At 42.6% G+C, this 9,447-nt stretch overlaps 1 non-coding gene across 1 annotated transcript; it reads left to right on the top strand.

Moving 5' to 3' along the window:
• The first annotated feature begins 5,079 nt into the window (after positions 1–5,079).
• Positions 5,080–8,918, top strand: LOC109763446 (uncharacterized). The gene is made up of 2 exons (XR_005758215.3): positions 5,080–6,618; positions 8,367–8,918. It is a non-coding gene; the product is annotated as an uncharacterized protein (transcript).
• The last annotated feature ends 529 nt before the right edge of the window (positions 8,919–9,447 follow it).

The following is a 9,447-nucleotide window of genomic DNA, read 5'->3' as shown; positions in this document are numbered from 1 at the left end:
GGGAAGTGAACACGGTCTGTGTTATGTATGACGTAAGTAGGTGTTCAGGATCACTTCTTGGTCATTGCTAGATGACGTCCGTTCCGTTGCTTCTCTTCTCGCTCTCATTTGCGCAAGTTAGCCACCATATATGCTTTTGCCGCTGCAGCTCCACCTCATTGCACCATCCTTTCCTACCAGCTTAAATAGTCTTGATCTCGCGGGTGTGAGATTGCTGAGTCCCCGTGACTCACAGATTCTACCAAAACAGTTGCAGGTGCCGACGATGCCAGTGCAGATGATGGCGTCGATCTCAAGTGGGAGTTCGACGAGGAACATGGTCGTTACTATGTGTCTTTTCCTGATGATCAGTAGTGGAGCCCAGTTGGGACGATCGGGGATCTAGCATTTGGGGTTGTCTTATTTTCATCTGGTTTTTGACCGTAGTCGGTCTTTATGATTGTATTTTGGATGATGTATGATAATATTTATGTATTGTGTGAAGTGGCGATTGTAAGCCAACTCTTTATCCCATTCTTGTTCATTACATGGGATTGTGTGAAGATGACCCTTCTTGCGACAAAACCACTATGCGGTTATGCCTCTAAGTCGTGCCTCGACACGTGGGAGATATAGCCGCATCGTGGGCGTTACATCATGTTATTGTCATGTGATGCATATGAATAAACAAATATATTATAATTGAATGTTCTTTTGCATTTATGGTAAAAAATGTTTGTCTTCATTCATGATGTTACTGATTATGATAATCAGTGGATGTTGTCTAGAGTGCTTCTCCTTCAGATGTGATGTACGATGTCTTCTGGCTCATACTAGATGATACAGTGGTGTGCTCCCTAGCTTCCTTCCGTGGTTCTTGCTAATTAAGGTGATATTTATCTAATAATCTTACTTTGGCATCATCAAATTACTCACCTAGCATTTCTTCTGCTGCAACTCTGCATCTTTTTGTTTATACATCCAAAAAGCATGGCTTGGGTTTTTATGATGGATAGGTTACTGCACTATTTAAGTAGTTGTATTTTGGCTTCTTTCCATTTGATCTGCTTTAACTGTTCTTATATTTGGTTTTAACGATTCTATTTTTTGGCTGACCACAGCTCATAAACAAGATTATGTGTTTTGCACTTTGATCTCTTTCATTCTAAATGCTTAATACTTTGCCTCTTTGATATAAAACTTATATGTCATGCTAGCATGTATGCGTTGTTTCTTAGGATTCCTGGGAGCATTTAGGTTTAAACTTGATTCTCATAGGAAATGATAAACTGTTTTCATATAGAAGCACTTATCAAAGAGAGTCTACGGCTCCATCAACTCCTGGTTGCACCACCGTGCGATGTACAATCCCTCTCTCTCTCTCCCTCTCTCTCTCCAATGAAGTGGTACTTACATTATGGCAGATCATACTATATGTAGTGTACATACCAACTTTTATAACCACTGATGTAACTAAGGTCCTTTTTAAGCATCTGATCAAGTTGAGGGAGATTGTGCTAGCTATACAAATATCTATCCACGTTGCACTAACTAATTTATTTTGCCCCTTACAGGATGCAAGGATGACTTATAGTTCTCTATCCAAGATGCGATGTGCACTCTTTTATCCAATATGCTATGTAAAAATAGCTTACAGTCGGTATTTGGACGAATGAGTTCTATCGGTGATGTAAGCTCACTTCATGTAGCTAACTAATTTATTTTGCCTAGTACATCATATAAGGATGACTTATGTAGTTCTCTATCCAAGATGCACTGTGTACTCTTTGCCCAATATGCTATATAAAAATAGATTGCATTAGTTAGTATTTAGATGAATGAGTCGTATCGGTGATGTAAACTCGCTTCATGTATAATCTATGTGACTGGGTGTGCACATATAAGCTCTGATGTATTGTTCATACAGTTCTTATTCCTGTGACTCATCATCTGCATAGTAGATGAATGATTAGTTGTGACTTATTTTGGTATGATGAACCTTTATCCTTTTGGTATGTCATGTTGCATTTCCTATGAAAACGCACTACTGGTATGTAATAGACTTTGGTACTCTTGGACATCTTTGTTTTTGTTAACTCTATGGAGTATAAAACATGCCTTACCGGGCTGGCTATGGCTGGGGCGGGTGGGGTGCGGCAAGCCACACTTCCTATCTAGTGTCTTACATGGCAAGCTTATTTTCAGATTTGGTTAGAGCCCACCCGCCGCAAGTGTCTGATGATTTTCCGCGGATGGCAAGGATCTAGAATGATTTCATGGTTCTTGCTGCATAGTATTTTTGCTGCTCCCATTAATATACATGTATCCGACGAGACAATTTCCTGCGGGTGGCTCAAACGGGGCTACTGGCACCCTATACATGCATACAACAGTCATGCCCTGCCCTTCCAGTTCCATCGTTCGTCTAGGTACATTTTGTTTCATCCGTTGTTTAACTTTTAAAATCAAGCGATTGAATTTACCATTTTTACGGTATAAACATGGATGAGTTGATTGTCTTAGTTCACTTTGTTTCTCCTACGGATAGGAGCATCAGTGGTTTTACACATGCTACCGGTTGCAATTCAGGTTGCTACTCAATTGATTCTTACCAAATGTTCCGCAGCAATGCGCGGGGAATTATCTAGTATATAGGAGTATATGGATGCGAGTTAAAATCAATAACCGGCTCGAGCATTAATAAGGAGAGGGCAAAGAATGGGTCAGCGCATCCGAAATTAATGGAGGAGCCCCAGACGGGGCGGCCTAGCCGTACGGGGGCCACAACCTATTATTTTGTTTTTTTTCTAATTTTCTGCTTTATTTTTGTACTAATCTTTATACTTTAAAATATTCTACATATATGGAAAATGTTGAACAAGAATTTTTAAAATGTTGAACAAGTATTTAAAAAATGTCGAGTAGGTATTAAAAAATGTTGAACGAGTATACGGAAAATGTTGAACAAGTATTTGAAAGTGTTGTACAAGAATTTAAAAAATGTTTAACAAGTATGTGAAAAGTGTTGAATAGGTATTAAAAATGTTGAATGAGAATATGAAAAATATTGAATAAGTATTTGAAAATGTTGAACGAGAATATGAAAAATGTTGAACAAGTACTTAAAAATGTTGAATAGGTAATAAAAATGTTGAATGAGTATATTAAAAATGTTGAACAAGTATTTTAAAATATTAAATAAGTATTAAAAATGTTGAACAAGTATTGTAAAATATTAAATAAGTATTAAAAATGTTGAACAAGTATTAAAAATATATTAAATAACTATTAAAATTTTGAACAAGTATTTGAAAAATGTTGAATAAGTGTTCGGACAGCGTTGAACGTGTTTACAAAAATGTTGATCACTTTTTACAGATTTTTTTTTATATGAACGAAAATGTAGAGTGAAAACAAAAATAAACATAACGAAACACAAAAGAAAAATAAAAAAACAAAAAATGAATGAAAAAAGAAAAACAAACAAAAAATGAATAAGAAAAAAGAAAATAATGAAATAAACCGGAGAAGAAAAAATAAACGAGACAAAATAAAATGGAAAGAATGAAACAAATCTGAAAAGAAAGAAAAAAGGATGAAAAAATGGAGAAGGAAAAAAATGAAACAAAAGAAACCGAAAAGAGTAAAAGAAAAAAAGGAGAATACCGGTTCGGTTGCCTCATCGCGATTCTACTACTAACCAGTAACTTGAAGTGGGCGGAGTGGTTAGCTGCGCTGGTGAGAACCCTGAAGACCTGGGTTCGATCCCTGTGACACTGTTCACGTCAACGCAAAGAGATCGTTACAGACTCGCTTAATGCGATAAATAGCCCCTGCGGGTAGGGCTCCCGTAGTTAGTCACCAACATGTACGATGTCGAAATCACTAATTAAGGAGTACTCGTTGCAAAAAACATTCCACCTTCCCAGGTCGCGACAAGTGGCGCACATGCAGCGCGCTACTTGTCGCAACCTGGGAGTTTTTCCCTTTTCCGTAGATCCGTTTATTCAAAACGTTTTATCTCTTAAACCGTGCGTCCAAATTTCGAACCGTTTTCACCATTGGATTCCTCGCGTCGAGATTTTCAAAACTAGATCTCATGTTGATAGGTTTTGACAAACTTTTTTCATGAAAAAAACCGGATGAAAAAACCGAACCGAGAGCACGGTATTTTTCCCTTTCCGAAAGAGGTACGCCCGTGCCTTTCACAAAATCACAACCATGCCTCTCGTGAAAGCAAAACCGCGACTCTCGCGGAAGGAAAAAAAACAGAAAACATGTTTTTTTTTTCCGTTTCCAAGAGGCACGGTCGTGACTCTCGCGAAAGCACAACCGTGCCTCTCGCGAAAGAAAAACCGTGACTCTCGCGAAAGAAAAAAAAAACAGAAAACGCGTATTTTTTCCCTTTTTGAGAGGCACGGCCGTGACTCTCGCAAAAGCACAACCGTGCCTCACGCGGAAGCAAAACCGTGATTCTCGCGAAAGAAAAAAAACAGAAAACACGTTTTGTTTTTCCCTTTACGAGAGGCACGGCCGTGACTCTCGCGAAAGCACAACCGTGCCTCTCGCGGAAGCAAAACCGTGACTCTCGCAAAAGAAAAAAAATAGAAAACGCGTTTTTTTTTCGTTTCCGAAAGGCACGGCCGTGACTCTCGCTAAAGCACACCCGTGCCTCTCGCGAAAGAAAAACCGTGACTTTCGCGAAAGGAAAAAAACACATATTTTTCACGCAAAAATAATTTTTTTCGATTTTTTATATCGAAAAGCTAAGGAAGACTGGGGCAAAACCAAAACGTCAAAAAAATCCAAGAAAAAAACCGTTTAAAAAGCCGAAAATGCGTGCAAAAAAGAAAAAACAAAATCCAGAGGGAGCGTCCAGAGCACGACACGTGGCGAATGACTAAGAGCGCGCCAAGTGGCCCTGATTGTTGCGAGGCTCCCGAAGGAGCGCTTGTTAACTAGTTGCTCTCCTACGTGTGCGGAACCAAACAGCAGTGAGTGAGGCGGCCCATTCAGGGCGTCCCGCGTTGGGCTGGCCCATTACCTCACGGCTCGCGCTAAAAGGCGAGACGCTGCCCTATTTCCCCGCCCATCAGCGCCTTCCCCTCCCCCCACCCCCCCGCGCCGCCAAAAGAAGAACAACCTAGGGTTAGGGTTGTGGAGGCGGCGGCTGCTAAATTCCAGATCCGATCGCCATGCCCGGGCTGGAGGAGGAGATGTTCGTAGCCACCATAGTCGCGCGAGAGTCGAAGGAGGAGGCCGCCATGGCCACCGAAGTCGCGCCAGAGCCAGAGGAGAAGACCGTCGTCTTCCCCGATTGGGTGATGCTGGATCGCTTCGGCCGCACCCACAGCCATGCCGACCTAGACGCTGCACGTGAGGCGGCCAATAAGAAGAAGACCGCCGTTGAAGTCGTCACGGCCACCGGCCACCGCTGCTTCTTGTCCTTCGCCCTCTCGGATCCTCCAGAGGTCTCTTACCTCGATCTCGAGTGGCCGCGGGAAGGCTCAGTCGAACCCGTGGCCCCCTCCCGCCTGCCCGCGTATCCCTACGTCCGGGCAACTGACGAGGACCTCGTCCTCTTCGAAATCAACATCCCAAGACAGCTCCACGACTTGCCGTCAGATCTGTTCGTCTACACAGCTGGTCGTACCCCCTCGGTGGATCAGCTCCCTCTGTACACTGAGCCCATGGTAAGCCCGTTTCTGATGTCAAAATTCGACACAGGCATCCTGCGCCTCCCGGACAACAGCTACATCGTTTCCGACATCAAGGTCTACCATAAAGAGAATGGCCCTGACAATTATTCCATGTTTGTCGAGCTCTACGTCTTCAACTCCAAGACCAAAGAGTGGAAACGCTTCCCCGAGATGCCTGCCCCCCAGCCGCAAGACGAGAGCAATACCCAGTTCCCCATCCTCTGGTCAACTGAGGAGGTGCTTGCTTTCGGCCACAGGTTCCTCTGCTGTGTCGACTACTTGAGCGGTGTCCTGCTATGCGACTTCTCAAATTTAGAGTCCCCGGTGCTCCACTTCGTGCCTTTCCCTGGAGGAGATGGGTACTCTGAGAAGCTACAGATCATGCCTTTCCTTGGAGGAAAAGAGAACGCTAAGAAGGAACAGATGGCAAAGTGCTTAGCGCAGAGATTCCGACGTGTGTCCGTCAGCCAAGGCATGATGCACTTTGTCCGCATTGATGGCTGGCGTCCGCCTCTTGAGAGAATCCAAGGGCAGCAGCAGCCTCTCCAAAAGATCACAGTATGGACTTTGGATATCGGGGATGGTAGCAAGTTCAAGTGGAAGATTCATTGGGGGATCAACCTGGATCTTCTCTGGGCGCAAGATGGTTTCCATGCTCTGGACATACCTCGCTGTCTTCCCCAGTTCCCAGTCGTCTGTGCGAACAATCCGGACGCCCTATGCTGCCTGTTGAGGAAAGATGAACTTTCTCGACAGCCGTGGATGATCATGGTTGACATGAACCAGGAAGATCTGCAGCCATCTACTAAATATATCAATCAGCAGCCCTACAATGTTGCGTGCGTGAATGAGAAAAAACCCATGGAAGCTCACCAAATCTTCTTTTCTAATGTGCCCCTACGTCCAACTGTCTTCTCCAAATACCTTGTAAGGCCAACAGGTAAGCTCTCTTAATATTCAAATGTTGTCCCTTGTAATTACGTATCGATACAACATGGTTGTGTTTGCTTAGCTTTCTGTTGGATATGGTAGTGTAACACTGGTGTCTTTGCCTATTTATCTTAAATATGATGCAATACATATCCTGCCTGGTTGTGAGGCTAATTGAACTGTGAGACTTCTGCATGCTTAATATCTATTACCTCCGTCCCGAAAAGCTTTTCTTCGATTTGTCGAGATACAGATGTATCTAACACTAAAACGTGTCTAGATACATCCGTATCTAGACAAATGTAAGACATGCTTTTTGGGACGGAGGGAGTAGTTTGTGCTGTCTGCTCTCTCTGTGGGTCTCTTTGGAGTGTTCCCCCCTTCATTAGCAATTCTCAGCACAAGGACTTCTGGACACATACCGCTCTATTTATCAGGGCTGTTTGCCCTGTGTTATTTTCTATCTATTGCTTTTCTCTTGTCCCAAAATTTCTATTTTTGCTGCCTTTTGAGGTTGCGTTGTGCTGCTTTGGTATAGCAATATTAATTAATTGAGGCCTTTAATATATTTGCTGTCATCAATCTTCTCTTAGGCTGTTCAAGTGTTTTGAGTTTTAGCTGCTCCAGTTGTGTAGGTGCACTAAACTTTATACTCCCTCCGTTCCTAAATATAAGTCTTTGTAGAGATTCCACCATGGACTACATACGGATGTATATAGATGCATTTTAAGTGTAGATTCACTCATTTTGTTCCGTAGGTGGTCCATAGTGGAATCTCTTCAAAGACTTATATTTAGGAACGGAGGGAGTACTATATTATAAATAATAATACCTTGCTCCTTCTGCCGTCAAGTTGTCCTCCAGAGTCTACCATTTTTTCCTTGTTGGATCTTTTGCTTTTCACGAGACTGTTCACTATCTATACACGTGGTAGTTCTTGATTCAGCACGCAGCCTTCTTTTGCTACTAGTTTGGTGTGCTATTCTGAAGCAAAACTCTAGAAACCACACTATTGTGATTGCTCTTCTAAAGCATAAAACTTGGTCCCTAATTTTATATCAGTGCAAATGTCTTGTACCTTTTAGATTATATGTACAGACCTTTAACACATACTTTTCTGTTGGTAAAAGATTTAGAATGTGTTTCGTTGGGTTAGTTTGGGTCAATCAGGTCACATCTTTGCCTTTTTCTGTTAGAATACTTTTGTTCTAGATAGTGCTTGTATTTTATATCGTGTAACTTGGTATTGGGCCAGTGAAAAGCCATTCTCCCTGCACGTGAATTTTCATTAGGTAAAATTCCTGTAGTATTAGCCCCGTTGGCGCCCTCATGTGTCTGTCTTCCTCTTGATTCTGGTGACAACCCCTCCAACTGTTTTCTTAATCCTCACATGCCTCATCCGACATCATTTCACCTGGACTGTTGTCAGGACTCTCATGTTTCTTCAGTCGGCCGCCCTCTCGCTGCCTCTAGTCCTGTGCCACCTGAGCACACAGCCCCATGCCGCTGGTCTGCAGCAGATTACGGCCAGCACCCTATGTTTACATTGATATTTAGGGTGAAAGAATTCTCTTGATCAGGGTACCCCAATCCAATGCTGTTTGTACCTCTTGTTTGTCTTCTTTTTTTGCACAGCAAAACCATTGCATGTGGTTTTGCTGTTCATCTTATGTGTCAATACTTGTCGCAAACAACATAGTGAGATGTTCAGATGGTGTACATATCTAAGTTGTTTTTGTTTTATTTTATTGGTTGCAGTGATACCCCGGGACAACAAGCTCAAGCTCGCAGCTAGCTCTTCAGAGGAGATTATGCTCATAACTGGAGAAAGCTTACGTTTGCAATGTGAATTCGAAGACCTGAAAACTGATGACCCGGCTTGGAACCGTCTTCTGGTTGGTCACACAAAAGATGGTATTTGTCCTGAATGTCATGGGAATGTCATGGGATGAGGATGATGGGATGAGGATGTGTACTACCTCTATCCCAAAATAAGTGTCTCAAGTTTAGTACTCCCTCCGTCCCATAATATAGGAACGTTATTGACAATCTCAACTTTAGTATAAAGTTGTACTCAGTGTCAATAACGTTCCTATATTATGGGACGGAGGGAGTACAAACTAACTAAAGTTGAGATACTTATTTTGGGACGGAGGGAGTATTAAATACCTACTGTCAGTAAGAGTAAACGATACATGTTCTGGATCCTGTAATCATATGTTTAAGACCCCGTATCTCAAAAGTTTGAGATTGAAAGCCTTCTCTTTTTATTCTTTCTCGCATAATAAATCAAGCGGGTTTTGCAGGCAACAGCCTCAGTGTTTGTCTCCCCAGACCCAGGACAATACTTTGATCTTTCTCTTTAGACGCACAAGCCCAAAAGGATGTCTTTTTTGTTTGGATTTTGTCCGTTTACGGATGGCACCGAAAGGATGTCTGTTTTGTTTGGATTTTGTCCGTTTAGGGATGGGGATGTCTGTTTTGTTTGGATTTTGTCCGTTTAGGAATGGCAATGACGGTGTCTGCCCGGATTTCTGAATGTGGCTGGTCACATCTTGTTCGGCTGCATGCAATTTTTTCAAAGCAACAAAGATGTAGATAATGCTAGCCGCCATAGTCACGCCAGCGGCTGTGGTTCATGCCGGTCGGCAACAATGCCAGCGGCCTATAAAATGGCCATTCCCTAGTTTAACGCCGCCAACAAAGCTAGTGACCGATACACTAGCCAAACTTCAAAATGAACAAGTTTTTTACGCCGGCAACAAAGCCAGCGGCCGTCACACTAGATTGCCTTCACAATGAACAAGTTTTTAGCGACGACAACAAAGCCAGCTGCCGG

The sequence above is a fragment of the Aegilops tauschii genome, chromosome 5, assembly GCF_002575655.3.
Source record: "Aegilops tauschii subsp. strangulata cultivar AL8/78 chromosome 5, Aet v6.0, whole genome shotgun sequence".
NCBI lineage: Eukaryota > Viridiplantae > Streptophyta > Magnoliopsida > Poales > Poaceae > Aegilops > Aegilops tauschii.
Note: the sequence above shows the minus strand (reverse complement) of the source record. Positions and strands in the feature narration are given on the sequence as shown.